This window comes from Lissotriton helveticus, chromosome 2_1 (genome assembly GCF_964261635.1).
Source record: "Lissotriton helveticus chromosome 2_1, aLisHel1.1, whole genome shotgun sequence".
NCBI lineage: Eukaryota > Metazoa > Chordata > Amphibia > Caudata > Salamandridae > Lissotriton > Lissotriton helveticus.
In genome coordinates this window covers 636,410,135-636,426,671 of record NC_136059.1, presented here as the reverse complement: position 1 = coordinate 636,426,671, position 16,537 = coordinate 636,410,135, and positions in this window count along the sequence as shown.

Below are 16,537 nucleotides of genomic sequence, written 5' to 3'. Positions count from 1 at the left end.
GAGATTCAAACACTACTAATGCTTTCTCCACGTATCGAGGCATTTACAAGACATAGCCACTGGACGGCTATCCCGGTCACTAAAGTAGGATTGCAGAGCCCGAACCTTATCAATAAAGAAGCTAGAGAGTTCCTCACACCAGGGAAGAGATGGGGTGTGCCTGCAGGTCTCAGCTTTAGGAGCTACAAAGCTTTGAATGATATTACAGATTTCTTTGGCGTTGTTGCCAGATAGGGCAATATGCTCAGCTTAGTAGGAGAATTTAGCTTGAGCGAATGTGGCATAATATGTATGTTGTGCTTTTTTGAGGGAGGGTCTTGCCGTAGGGTAATAATCCTGTCTCCATTTAATTTCTATCCTTTTATATTGCTGTTTCTGCATTTTCAAGGAGCTAGAAAACCAAAGCTTTGTCAGTGGACTTTTAAAGCGCATAGGCCGCGACTCAAGGGTGAGGCGTGCTACTGCCTGCTGAATCCAATTATTGAAGTTCTCCAGTGAAATATTCAGATGTCAGCTACCACAGGCTGGGATTCGGCAAGAGCAAGACTGTTGGCCGCTGGGTCAATTCACCAGACAGCTTTACCCTTGTGTTCTATAAGTGGCCAAGTCAGCATAGATTTATTTTGGATTTGCCATGAGAAGGGAATCAAGAAGTGGTCTGACCATGATACTGGCAAAGGGCAGCCACAGTGAGAAGGGTGGAAGAACAAATTAGGTCCAGAATGTGGCCTTCGTCATGTGTGGGAAAGGTAACCCATTGTTGAAGTTGGGCAGACTGCAACGAATTAATAAAATCATATGTTTCCCCTAACTCACCATTATCAACATGGATGTTGAAATTTCCAAGGAGCACAAAGTATGTATTAGAAACAGTGAATCAGGCAGCCTCTGCTCATTTACAAAGTCTGTGTAACTCAGCAGCATCCCAACTCTAAACAGTACCCCCACCGTTGTTACTCCTGCTTGGTCCCATTTGTGTAGCTGGCGCTGTCTCAGAATTCCTGTTGCGGTAGGGAGACCTTTAACAGCTGGCAACTTATTTACTAGTTATGAATGCTACCTCTTTATGGTCCCTGTGTCTAGCAGCTACCATATAATCCCAATTTCTGTATACATGGCTGTCTCTTGTGGCTACCTTGATGTTTTTGCCTATGAAATATCAGATGGTACTTAAAAATACCTTACAATGACACACAAATGATTACCTGTGTGCACGCTGGAAATCCCACCATCTCAAAAGAAAGAACGTCAGTAAGTAACAAAATATTCGAGAGTATATGAATAAGCAAAGTTAATGACATCATGTAACCTCAGTACAAAGTTTTTTAAATCAGGTTATTTATCTTGATGTATTTGTTTTATGTTTTACTGATGGAAGTGCACAACCATTGGTCCTCATTTGCAATACATCATTTTAGACATTTTATTATCCTGACAAGTACATTCATTCATTGTGATACTTTGCCAACATATATTCATTTGATAGCAACAATTTGACAACTAAAGAATCCTCCGCCTAAAAGTTAATACCATAAATAGCGAACATGAAAAAAAATGTGTGGTATTTTATGGTTTGGCAGAGCAAGAGCATTGCTTTAAATTAGCAGCACTTCTCCACTGCCAAACAAGTAGTGCGACAGCTGGGTTTTTGTCAGTTGAGCCTCAGCCAACTTTAGTGGAAACCATTGCCCTAGACAGCCACCAGCTAAAGGTGGCGATTGCTCTAGGATGTGGCTACCAACACTGAAATGTTCTTTTTCGAGCTGCCATGTGAAGCATGCCAGTCCCAGGAAGGAAACATTTTAAATGCCCCTGATGCACAAGGAGGAAACATCTGGTGGAGGGGTGTCGAGTATCTAACAACTCCTCTATGAAAGTATTGTCTTCTTCTTTAACCAAATAAGACTAATCAATATGCAACCAAAATCTCCTGTCTTCACATTCAATTCCGCGCTCTTGTTTTACTCCATCATTTGCCACAGCTTTCTGCATTATTGTTTGCATTTTCCCGTCCGTATATCTCTTTCCATTGTTAACCATCTCTGTCTGGCCTCCTTCTGCCAGTCTTGAGGGAGTCAAACATTGACTGTCTATTCTATTCTTAAATAACTGCTCCTGTAAAACCCAATTTTTTGTTCATCAAAAGTGCCCGTCAATGGCAACTGCAACTTGGCATTGTCCCTTGTATATTTGTGCCATAATGTACTAAAATAATAGGGCCAAGGCCATATTTCACATACATATCAAAATTAGGGCTGCCTTCAGGAGAATCCTGCTGAGCTTCTTCCAATCGAGCATCTACAGAACAACAACCACAATCCAAATTCTAAACTTTGCTAAAGCCAGGCATTCTTAAAAGGACAACACGTTCATTATTTTTACCTGGCAAAGTAGTTGCAAGTACTTTTTTTAATCAAAACGGTCCTCAGACTGTACCAAACTCAAACCACAATGGTACCATATCCACAAAAATAAAAAACAAAAAACTCACCTGATACCAGCAATACAAACAAACCAATTCTCCACTGCGACTCTTCGGACCAAGTGGTCAAATCCAAGGGTTTTGCCATTCAGGCTTACAGTCGGGATGACCACTGTGCAAGGCACCATCTGGCAGGACAGAAGGACCAGCTGCGAGCAAATGAAAACTCTTTGTGCAGGGCTACCTGAGTTGTCAGCCTGACCCGACGTTGTCCTCTGCCTCCTCCCGTCTGCAGAAAGGGGATGGATCAATCATCCTAAGGAGCCCCTGTTTGGGTGCCAACTGAAAGAAGTGGCACGATTAGGGTCGCTCGGGTCACTAATGGCCACCTCTCAGCTTTCCATACCAAACGAAAAGCTGGTCAGACAATAAAGAATACAAACCAATAACTGTTTATTAAATACACACTCAGAGCGGAGCCCAGTCTGCTCAGTCACTAAAAGTGCTGCAGTCACCTCGAGCTCCCCTTGATCAGCCGCCATTGCCGATCATCCTGAAACCCCTCACGGGGCACGATGCCCCACAGAGCACCCCCATAACTGAGGACCAAGTTAGGGCGCCCAGAAGGGAAAACAAGCCTCCCTCGCGGCCGTTGACTGCTGAAATTGGACTGCGGTGAGTGCGGCCGGGTGCTGAGCTCAAGATGGCAGAGTCGAGCGGGAAATAAGGGAGACGGGACAAGCACCAGCTGCCTGACTCATAGAGCGGGGCTCGAGCACTGGAATGCCTCTTCTTCAGCTCCCTGCAGGAAACGACCCCATGAGCCAGAAGACCCTGGAGTAGTTCCCCACACACCAGCGCCCGAGAGGCGGGGCACCCTGCGTGTGGAGGTGAAGGGCGGTAAGATGGTGGCGCAGGCGGTGCACTGTGAGCCTGGGTCACCTTGACTGGCACGGATCCGCTTGAGCCCTGACGTGAAGCACCCCCACTGCCCTCAACATAGAATGGGGCGCCGAGATTGAAGGCAACTGAGGACAGGCTGACCGGGGGTGGCCTGAGCGCCATGAGCCTTGGACTGGAGGGAGAGCGGCAGCACCTGTGAGATTTCACCCCAGCGGGCCAGGCGCCTGGCACACTGCGGTGCGAGTGGCAGCAACGGGAAGGTGAGCCCGGATAGGGATGGCGCGGAGGCGGGTGCCGGCTGATCACAAATCCCGCTAGTGGACAAGGTGGGTCCTTGGCACCCTTCCACCTGCGCGACCTCTAAAGTGAATGACCAGGGAGCCGCGTGCAGCCTAGGCCCCTGGTGAGCATGCGTGCTTACCTGGACACGTGCTCCCATGGAGAAGGATTGGGGGATTCTGCCCAGGATCGAGGGCAGGTGAGATCCCCTGAGTGGCTTGGACTCCACTAATGACAGCAGACACAGTGGACGACGGGCAGTGGGGGCCTGGAGCGGGGCTCTACATCTAGCTTGGACATTTGGGTGCACAACGCGATAGCAACCATTAACTAGAAGGCTAGGGTGCATGCAGAGGCCTGCTGAAGGGGACAAGTGCAAGTCCAGTGAGAACGTCTTGGGGAGCCTGATCAGGACGCGCACCACTAGAAGTGTCACAGGGCATGAAGACACCATGGGGAATCCCCCGAAGAAGAAGGATAGAGAGAGGACCCTGCCATGAACGCGCCTCCGGATGAGAGCGGGAATGACCGGCAGCAAGGAGAGCACTCCACAGCCCCCACGCTACAAGACATTGATCCAGCGCCCCTAAGGAAAAACTGTCTCACCAACGCTACCCAACACCACAATACTTACCATTAATCATAAATCACTCACAAAGGCCCATAAACCAACGGGACAATTTTTGGGCGACTGAATCATGTGACCTAATTAAACAGAACTATTCACAAACTATTTACAAAATGATATACAACTGCAGTTTATCTTTACTCACCATGGTTTTAAACATTTATTACTTTAATTAAGTCACTTAGGCAAATGGATCAACTAATGGTAACTAGACCATGAAGAAACAAGACCAGCTTGTCGTTTCAAAATCTAATTTTATTTTAACTTTATTATTCAAGAAAGAGCATTTTATTAAGATTTTTTATTTATTAGCAATAAGAAAGCAGCATTTATAAGGAAATGATTTATTAGACTGACACTTTGAAGGCAAAAATCAGAAAGCATGAATAAACCAAAATAACAGTTTCCATTCCCTCAAACTATTTCCCTGACTATTCTTGCTCTACCTAGAAAGGATTATTCAATTCAAGACTGCTGTCCTTACGTGAGCCAGAAGTCCGACAGCATGTCACGTCAATCAGGAATCGGAAAGCGAGAAGGCACGGTCCTGCCCATGAGGTCAGGTTTTATACCTTTCTATCTAGCTAAACTTTCTACAAATTATATAATTTCTCAAAAATCCACGCCGCTCATTGGCTGGGCCATGTCAGTCCACGATTAAGGCGTTTGATCATCTCCGTTTCCAAACCAAATTCAGGCTTTTCTTTAGCCCTATTGTCCTCTGTTTTCGTGACATTTTGCTTCCTAGAAAAAGAAACATTTCTCTCGAGTTACAGTTCACAACTTCCTTGCCTTGGCAATCTTGCCGGTTTCCTGTCCTTGAGCCTTTCTCCAAGAGCACGTTTAGCACAACTTATTTAACTGCATTGTTCTGACAAAAAAGTCAACGTGGTAAACGTTTTCCACTTCTGAATATGTGCAAGGCTCCTCTCTGGACAATTTTCATAATGCCATTCCTTAGCATGCCTTAGGCCTCACTCGGAAACTATTTAAACAAACACAAGACATCAATTAATTAGAGAAGTGAGACCCATTCTGTTACCCACCCCCTTTGCTAATTAATAAGCCATTCATTTTAGTTTACCTAGCTGAGCACACAAAGCAGCATTTATATCTACCTTATTCTTTTAGACCTCAAGGATTCTCCACAAGCTTTTGTCACAGAAAAGACATAACATAAGCACACAAAATAAGCACATGCCATTAGTTAAACAGCCGCACTTAATACTGACAAAGACAATAGACAAGGTTAGTTTATTAATTTCTTTGCATTTGCAGCATAGAGCACATAGGTTAATCCCACGTGTTTTCTGAATGAATGCATTTTTTAAACTAAGTTGATTAGTAATTTCACCTCATGCTTATTAATACTGTTACATTTTTATGGTAGTTTAACTTTGCAGGGTTTGAACAAAATTTTATTCATCACCTTGCTCCATCAACTCCCTCATCTGGTGATTTCAAAATCACCAAACAACACCCAAAAATTAATAAATTTTTCACCCCTTGAACATGTTTTGATCTTTCTTAATATTAGTATTTCTAAACTTTTGATTCAGCCGTTAGTCTGCAACTCTTATATTGAGATCTACGAAACTCTTCTAATTCAATTTCTTTTTCTTTTTCTTTTCTGAGTTTGTAAATTCTTTTCTTTTCCCTTAGATATTTCTTTCTCTTGTGTAACATGCAACTAATGTTTAACAAAAATATCACAATGACTATGACTATTAAAGGACACAGTATTTTTCCTAAAATTGAACTACCAATCTCTTTTTTTAAAGAAAACCCTATTTCTAACAGTTTTTCTTCGACCTTATGTCTTACATTTATGTGTTTTTCCAGCTAACAAGATTTCTTCGACCTTGTGTCACCTAACACAATTTCTTCAACCTTGTGTCAGAACAAAATCAATCATTGTTACTTGTATCATCTAAATCTTCTTGGCTACTACTATTCACTTCCACCACTTGTGGGATAATGATGTATGTCCATTCAGGTGACTTATACTTTTGATTAGGCTTTATTACTCTCTTTGCTCTATTACTTATCACTTCTATTTTCTTTCCTGCTTGATTTTTCCTATCTGAGTCTCCTCCCTTCTGACTTGTGATTTCATTAACTTGCTCTTTCGATCTGTTCACTAATTTGAATTTTAGACTCTCATTTTCATCTGGCCAAATATCTCCTTTTCTTAATAATTTCTTCTTTGGTTCAGTCAGATTACACTCTGCTCTCCAAGCTCTTTTCCTTGAACTTTTCACTTTGGATTCATCATCACTTTCATCTGATTCGCTTTCTGTGATGACAACTTTAGATCCAGGTACTTCTTTATTTGGCAGTTTCACTCTGTTGGGAACATCATCCTTACAGCTGGTACTCGGAATTTCGTCTTCTTCTTCTTCTTCAATTACTTCCAACTTCCCAGATTCAGAATTAACGTTCTTTCTTCCAGAGCTTCCAATCTGCTTTTCAATACTCTCCTGATCTTGAATCACCTCTTGTTCAGCTTCTTTTTCTGCTTCTTGATCTAACAGATCTTCATCATTTTCAGAGTTTTGTATCACGATTTCTTCAATTTCTTCATTCAATGCCTCATTCGCATTTGAACTTTCCAGATGTCGACTTTCTTGTCGATCATCAGGATCTGGATTTCTTTCAGGTTCTTCTTCAGAATCTGGATCAGCTTTCTTTCAGGTTCTTCTTCAGAATCTGGATCAGCTGTAGTGTCACCTTCGTCAGGATTTTCAGTAGCTGGCACGCGTATGGTGAGACTAGCATGAATCCATCTTTTCAATCCTCTACACTTTACTGCATTTGTTGTGACAAGTATCACCTGTCTTGCCTTCTGCCACCTGGGTACTAGGCAATTTCTTCTCCGGTGAACTTTTGTTCTCACCCAGTCTCCTGGTAACAGATCATGAGCTTGTTCCTTCTCTTTGATTATCACTTCAGTTCCCACCTGATGGAACACAGAAGTCACCACGTCAGATAGGTTTTTGCAGTACTCCAATATGACGCTATCATTAATGCTCAATAGTTTACCAACTGGAACAAATGCTTGTTTCATAGCTCTGCCCATGACAATTTCATGGGGGCTCAAACCTGTTTTTCTATCTGGAGTACTTCTCAAAGACAACAAAACAAGTGGAAGTGCATCAGTCCACTTCATTCCTATAGCTAAACACATTTTTGCTATTCTGTTTTTGATTGTGCCATTCACTTGTTCAACAACACCTGATGCCTCTGGTCTATATGCACAGTGTAGCCTCTGCTTTATGTCCAAAGCTTCACAAATCAATTTTAGCAATCTGTTTTCAAAACGTGTGCCACGGTCAGTCTCGACCGTCACTGGAAATCCATACCTTGGTATGATTTCTCTCAAAAGCAATTTTGCCACAGTAACTGAATCATTGTGACGTGTCGGGAATGCTTCCACCCATCTCGAAAACAGACAGACTCACACCAAGACGTATCTTAACTTGTTATGGGGTTGCATGTCAATGAAATCCATCTGTAGTCTGGTAAAAGGACCACCCTCCCTTCCATGGTTCCGATGCTCACAACTGTTTTTCTGTTGGGATTAATCTGCTGGCAGATCAAGCATCTCTGACAAAACGATTCTGCAATTAGTCTGAACTTTGGATTGTACCATTTCTGCCTAAACAATCTGATTATTGAATCTCTTCCAATATGTCCTGGACCATGATACATTCGAGCCATATCAGCAATCATGCTATCTGGCATTACTGGCCTGTCATCTTTGTAAACCCAAATCTCATCTTCCTCTCTCTGTCTGCAACCTCCTTTTAACCATGTGCCTTTCTCCTCATCATCTGCCTCATCTTGTAAATCTTTTACTCCTTGCCATATCTCAACTACAGATGTTAGCATAAGCGAGTTCAAAACATATTCATTGTCTTTTTCCCGATTAATGGACATATTATTCTTTGCACAAAATTTTGCAATTTCATCAGCATATGCATTTCCTTTTGTCATGTAATCATCACCTTTCTTGTGTGCTGTGCATTTTACAACAGCAATTTTCTCTGGTGGCTGAATACCATCGATCAACCTTTTGATCAATTTTGCATTCCTGATAGGAGTTCCCGCAGAAGGTAAATAACCTCTTTGAGACCAGAGCTGGCCATAGTCATGGACTACGCCATACCCATACTGACTATCAGTCACTATGGTAACTTTTAACTCTTTTCCTTTTTCACATGCACGAATCAAAGCAATCAATTCTGCTACTTGAGCTGAACAAATTCCTTTGAGACAAGAGGCTTCAATTACATCTGCAACTGTGCACACAGAGTATGCTGCACTCAGAACACCTTCATCTGTTCTTAAGCATGAACCATCACAAAATAAACATAATCTGATTCAGTTTAATGGGACATCTTTAATGTCTTGCCTGAGTTTAGTGCAAAATTCTAAAACATCCAAGCCTTCATGATCAATATCATTTTCATTTCTGATTTCTGTTATAGTTCCATCAGGCAATAATGTGGAAGGATTCCAATTCACACATCTTGCAATTGATACGTTATCTGATCCAAGGATAACCTTTTCATATTTTGTTAGCCTGTTACTTGTCAAATGCTGTGTTTTGCTTCTAGTGAGGAGAATTTCAACTGAATGGGGTACATATACTTTTACAGGGAATCCCATTATTATCCCTTCACTTTGTTCTAAGCTTACACTTGTTGCAGCCACTGATTTTAAGCAGCCTGGTAATGCTTTTGCAACAGGATCAAGAACAGCTGAGAAATATGCTATTGACTTTCTCAGTCTTCCACGTCCTTGAATCAGGACTGATAAGGCACATCCTTCTCTTTGACTGCAATACAGCTCAAATTCCTTTTCGTAGTCTGGCATTCCCAATGCTGGAGCTTCACACAAACTTTTCTTTAACTGCTCAAAAGCTTCTAACTCAGTATCTGTTAGGGTAATTGGTTCTTTTATGTCTGCTTTTGTCAATCTCAGCAGTGGTTTTGCAATTACTGAAAATCCACTAATCCATTGGCTACAATAACCTACCATTCCCAGAAACATTCTGACCTGTCTTTGTGTTTTTGGAGGTTGCATTGCCTGAATCATTTTTATTCTCTGAGTTGTCACTTACCTGATTCCTTTTGCAATTCTGTAACCAAGGTATTTTACTTCTTGTTTGCAAAACTGTATTTTTGCAGGAGACACTTTATGTCCCTCATCTGTCAAATGATTTAAAAGAGTAATGGTATCTGTCACACAGTTATCTCGTGTTTTTGCAGCCACAAGGAGATCATCAATATACTGCACTAATATTGATTTTCCAGGTAAAATCTAGATTTTCCAAGGATTTCTTCAGCAACTGATTAAAAATAGATGGACTCTCAGTATACCCTTGAGGGATACGACACCATGCTAGGATACGGTCTTGGAACCTGAACGCAAACATTTGTTGGCTATCTGGATGCAATGGAACAGTAAAGAATGGATTACAAAGATCTATAACTGTATACCATTCTGCAGAATAACTACTTTATTAACCTTTCTCAGGTCTTGAACAATCCTGAAAGTTCCATTTGGCTTTTGATTCCCATAATCGGTGAATTACATGGACTGCTCTCAATTTCTTTTAGAACACCATGTTTTATAAATTTATCAATTACAGGTATGACACCTTCAATAACTTCTGCTTTCATCTTATACTGAGGAATGTTTGGATAATCTACTCCTTGTTTTACTGATATTTTTACTGGGTCTACATTTTTAATCAAACCCATTTCGTCTCCAGTAAAGTCCCAAATTTTAGCATTAACTGTCTCTTTTAATTCTTCAGGTCGATTATTTCTATCAAATACCGGAAATAATTTACTTTCTTCTGCTTCAACCATTAACATTGTTAACTTGTAAAGCCCATCTTCTTCTTGAGTTTGGAGCTCAATACCATCCGGTGAGCAATATGTTTTACAGTTCATCTTAAAAGGATGTCCCTTCCTAACAGGTTTACTGAACTGCTGTTACAAACAACAAATCAATGCCTGTCCTTAAATTTACCAATTTCAACTTCAACTGGTTCTGTTAAGTCTGTTTTAATTTGTTGATTAGCTACACCAACTACTTGGATCTTGTCCCCTGAGAGAGGTAGGTTTTCCATTTCCACTGATCTAACAGTAGAACGGGTAGCACCTGTGTCCACTAGAAAAGTGATTTCTACATCCTTCACTTTACCATTTACAAATGGACCAGCTTGATCTACCTCAAGAGTGGCGCCAAGTACACACTCTTCCTCCTCTCTCGGGCACCGTCAGAAGTAATCCTTAGAATCACTCCCTCCATTTTATTTTAACAAATATTGTTGAGAAACATGTGACACATTGACTCTTGACGATCTGTTTACCTGTTCACCTCCGCAGAATCCTGTTTCTGTATTGTATCTCTGCACATTTACACAGTTTGGAAGTAGCGGTTGTGGAATCTGACTTTGCTGATTCACTACCTGTCGCTGTAGCTGTTGCTGCAGATTTATCTCATTCTGCATCTGTGTATTTAATGATGCATTTTTAAAATTTCTGGGCGGATTCTTACATTCGCGCTTCCAGTATCCAATTTCGCCGCAATTAAAACATGGGAGTTTTTGCTTTAATTCTTCAATATTTCCCATCAATCTTGGCTTTATATAATTACCTTTAAATTTCCCTTGATTCTGATTAACATTTTTGTTTTCTAGAGTTGCTATTTGCTGTTCAGCCACTTTCACCTGTGCCCGCATAGCTTTTTCTTTTAGCTTCTTTTGTTTAGCATCTAATTCATCACTACAGTATTTTGCTTTTCTCAAAATGTCATCTACTGTGAGCGATTGCCAGCCAACTATTCCAGATCTTATCATTTCACCAATTTCAGGTGTTAAGCCATAAACAAATCTGTATATGAAATGGCTCATATCCTTTTCACTCAATTTTTCATAACCACTGTATTGTTTAAATACCAGCAGTAATCTTTCATAAAATGAGTGTACTGATTCTTTTGGCTCTTGATTTGTTCTATCTATTTTAACCCAATCTACTTCTTTTGGGGGAATCTTGTTTTTCAACCACACAATTACCTTATCGTATAGATTCATAACATCTGATGAAGGATCACCTGTTACCTTATCTTGAGCAGGTTTTTCTTTAGGCCAATCTATAGAAATTTTACATTCTGTCCATAGATCTGATGGGACAACTATGTCAAAGAATCTATCAAGATCAATCCACAGAACTTTTGAAACTTTCACAAATCTGTCTACTTGTCGATTCCATTCCACAGGTTTTTCTCTCAGCCGAGGAAAATCATTTGTGAACAATAAAATGTCCTGTCTTGTCCATGGAACATGCACATACCCTCCTCCTGGTATTTCTTTCATTGGAAACTCATTTGCTACTTCTCCTCTTTCTCTTTTGTCTTCCTCTCTTTTCTTTGTCCATTTTACTCTCCCTTTACTTAATTCACCCAATCTTTTTAGAAACACAATTCAATCTTTTATATGAATAATTCTTCCTGTGGTATTCATGCTTTCAATGTCCTTTTCAGAGAAATCCACTCTATAATGTTTCTGCACATTTTTCTGTCTACTTAAATCTACTTCTAATTCAGCAGCCATTTCCTCTAATTGATCAAATTTTGTTTTTGTTTTCCATTGTATGCTTTTACAAATAAATAATAATTCATCATCCTGATATAGCTTCAAACTGTCAGTCCCAATTGTACCAATAATCAATTCCTCCAAATCCGCCTTCAATTTTGCAACATCAAGTCATTTAAATTCTGGGCTCTGTGGGGAGTGCATTAAATCTATTTTATTTATGCTCTTTTCCGGAGTTCCTGAATCAGAATCTGCACCAGATGGAGTTTTATTTGACAAACTTTGATTAAAAGTTAAGTCGGGCATCATTGTTTTCTCTCGGTGAACTTCAGATAAATCTGAATAAAATTTTTCAGCCACTTTCTGAATTTCTGCATTTAATGGAACAGTCAAAGCTGAATGTCTAACTTCCATTTGATCAAATACTGGAAGAACAGGCCCAATCGTTACTGGTACTGTTACTGCTTCCATGCTTTTCGTTAAGTGCTGTATTAATTCATCTTTTGTTCGGAAATATTCTGAGGTATTTGGTAATTCCTCACATCTTTCTGTTCTCATTACATTTCTTGGGGTTTCATTTCTCTGAACTGGGGTTTCAGCATAACTTCTATTCTCCCATGATATACTAGAATTAGATCTTGTTTCTATTTGCTCAGGAGTTTTTCCACTATTCTGATTTATTCTAGGTGATGCCTCATCAATAATTTCTCTTGGAGGAGCACTTGGGGAAGTTCCTGGAGGAACTCTTGGGGAAGACCATGAACAAACTGGTTGATAAGGTGGTGGCGGTTTCGGTTTTGTAATAAAAATTTCTTCTAAAACTGCATCTTCTAATACACTATCTTCACCATTATTATTTTTCTTTTGAGTATCCTTTTGATCAGTTGCCTCACCAAATCTTGCTGGATATAAACCATCACTCATGTCTCCACGTCTCCAACGACGCATTCTATCCTGATGTGTTTCTCTATTTAAATCTAGTCCTCCAAACCTTGATACTTCTCTACTTTCTTTACTTTCTTTAATTTAGAGCTTCAAATTGAGTAGGTCTGGGTCTTGGTACAAGAGCCATCATTTTTTCTCTTCAGTTTTTCAAAACCTTAATGTTAAATGATCCATCTTCCGGCCATGCTAATACACCATAATTTTTGGTATATTCCATCCAATTCTCGATCCAAAGACAAGTATGATAACCATATTCACCTAACATATAAGCTGCGGGTGTTTTGAACTTATGAATTAATCTTCCACCTTGCGTTTCAATTTTCTTGTCAGGTTTCAATTTATTTTTCAATTTCTGAAACCATGAAAGCTTCTTTTTCTCTTTAATGTTATAATAATCCATGTTTTAAAACAATTCCGCTTGCTTTGGAAAAGATCGTAACTATTTCCTTGTTGTTCCGCAAAACCAACCAATCCGGGCGCGAAACTCACTAACAAGCCAATCAGGTTAAGCTACGTCAGTATTCGGCTCAACCAATAGAATTGCTGCTTTTCAGAATAAGCCAATCAGCTACAAGCCTGCCTAGTCACATGAGCCAATCAGTGCGTGGTTACTGTGACGTATGTTAGTCAATCACAACGCGACACTAGTGACGTATACTGCCGCTGCAGCTTCTCTGTCCTCGCTCCGCTGTGACACTGACACCTCCTTTACAAAATATTTTCACAGCGCCATGTTTTACAAATCTTTTCAATGGAATTCAGTTAGTAACTCCACAAAAACAAACCATTTGTCTGTTTCGCTAAAATAAAGTGATAGCTTTCTCAGTCATTCAGGTATTCTTTTACGTGAAATAGACGACGCTATTCTCACAGAATATTTAAATTCGTTGATAAAGTAAGGCCACTCTACCCTTCTAACAAGTAATAACAAACTTGTTTTTCTCTGAATGCACATATAATAACAATTCAAAGTTTCACTTGATCGTATATTACAAAAACATTTACGCACATTCAAACGGAAAAATCCCTAACCATACATACATGAATCTTGGTAGGACTTTAACCCACCATAGAAACCTTCACTCGCCAGTAAGATAGACGACGCTTCCTTACCCTTCACTCAAGCTTGGATAAAATCTACTACTCTATTCACAATGAGTTTTTAAAACAGGACACCAGTCCCTATACTAAGCTACAATTTCATAGACGATCCTCACTATGCATTCTACCTTACACACCTAAAATCCCTAAACTTGTGTTGTACGTCCACAACACTAGTGATACATGACAATACCACTATTTTGAAACAGAACAAATGCACTGTGCAACTTCACCTGATACACTACTCTTGCCGGCACAACTAGGAATTTTCACACTGCTGGAAAAAACCTTTCGACTACATATAACAACTGAACAAACTCACCATATGTTAAACATCGATCCTATGTAGTTACTATGTAGCATGACAGTTACCATAGTAACCGTAACTCTGCTACCAAGAAATTTGATCCAGCGCCCCTAAGGAAAAACTGTCTCACCAACGCTACCCAACACCACAATACTTACCATTAATCAGAAATCACTCACAAAGGCCCATAAACCAACGAGACAATTTTTGGGCGACTGAATCATGTGACCTAGTTAAACAGAACTATTCACAAACTATTTACAAAATTATATACAACTGCAGTTTATCTTTACTCACCATGGTTTTAAACATTTATTACTTTAATTAAGTCACTTAGGCAAATGGATCAACTAATGGTAACTAGACCATGAATAAACAAGACCAGCTTGTTGTTTCAAAATCTAATTTTATGTTTACTTTATTATTCAAGAAAGAGCATTTTATTAAGAATCTTTATTTATTTGCAATAAGAAAGCAGCATTTATAAGGAAATGATTTATTAGACTGACACTTTGAAGGCAAAAATCAGAAAGCATGAATAAACCAAAATAACAGTTTCCATTCCCTCAAACTATTTCCCTGACTATTCTTGCTCTACCTAGAAAGGATTATTCAATTCAAGACTGCTGTCCTTACGTGAGCCAGAAGTCCGACAGCATGTCACGTCAATCAGGAATCGGAAAGCGAGAAGGCACGGTCCTGCCCATGAGGTCAGGTTTTATACCTTTCTATCTAGCTAAATTTTCTACAAATTATATAATTTCTCAAAAATCCACGCCGCTCATTGGCTGGGCCATGTCAGTCCACGATTAAGGCGTTTAATCATCTCCGTTTCCAAACCAAATTCAGGATTTTCTTTAGCCCTATTGTCCTCTGCTTTCGTGACATTTTGCTTCCTAGAAAAAGAAACATTTCTCTCGAGTTACAGTTCACAACTTCCTTGCCTTGGCAATCTTGCCGGTTTCCTGTCCTTGAGCCTTTCTCCAAGAGCACGTTTAGCACAACTTATTTAACTGCATTTTTCTGACAAAAACGTCAACGTGGTAAAAGTTTTCCACTTCTAAATATGTGCAAGGCTCCTCTCTGGACAATTTTCATAATGCCATTCCTTAGCATGCCTTAGGCCTCACTCGGAAACTATTATTTAAACAAACACAAGACATCAATTAATTAGAGAATTGAGACCCATTCTGTTACCCACCCCCTTTGCTAATTAATAACCCATTAATTTATGTTACCTAGCTGAGCACACAAAGCAGCTTTTATATCTACCTTCTTCTTTTAGACCTCAAAGATTCTCCACAAGCTTTTGTCACAGAAAAGACATTACATAAGCACACAAAATAAGCACATGCCATTAGTTAAACAGCTGACAAAGACAATAGACAAGGTTAGTTTATTAATTTCTTCGCATTTGCAGCATAGAGCACATAGGTTAATCCCACGTGTTTCTGAATGAATGCATTTTTTAAACTAAGTTGATTAGTAATTTCACCTCATGCTTATTAATACTGTTACATTTTTATGAAAGTTTAACTTTGCAGGGTTTGAACAAAATTTTATTCATCTCCTTGCTCCATCAACATCTTGCAGGCTATTACCAAGTCCAGTGAGGGTCTGGAAAACAAGATTGACTCGTTAAGCATAGACATGGTTTTCCTCAGAGAAGATCACAATAAAGTGCCGGATTGAGTCAAGTCAACTGAGGGGGAGCTTGCCGAAGAACTGCCGGCGCTCACCGACGTGAAGCAGCGGATGGCCCTGTTAGAAGCAAAAGTGCGGACGCTGGAGAAAAGGGCTGAGGACGCTGAAAACAGGTACCGTAGAAGCAACTTGAGGATCGTGGGTCTGCCAGAAAAAATTGAAGGCCGCAGCATGACAGACTATCTCAAAAAATGGACCAGGGAAGAAATAGCGCCAACTGGATTGTCAAACTTTTTCACCCTGGAAAGAGCGCACCTGGTCCCGGCAAAACCACCTCCCCCAGGAGCCCCCCCAATAGTGGTGATAGCAAAACTTCTACACTATAAGGACAGAGAATACATTCTCACCAAGGCACGTTCTTCAAAATCCCCTCAAGAGGCATCTGACTGGCTAGACAGTCATGACAGTGAGAAGTGACCATGCAACCCAGAGAACGTGAGACGACGGGGACACCGAACAAGGAATCGGAGGACTGGGACGGAGACCCTGGCGCCTTTGCAGGAGGAAATACAGCTCGAGCGGCTGAACGCAATGCAGGTGGTGGACCGGATCAGCGATGGTGTGCAGAGCCAAGACCTTCGGGAGAACAGCGAACATGCAGCGCATACTGGATTGGAGGGTGGGTTCAGTGACCATGAG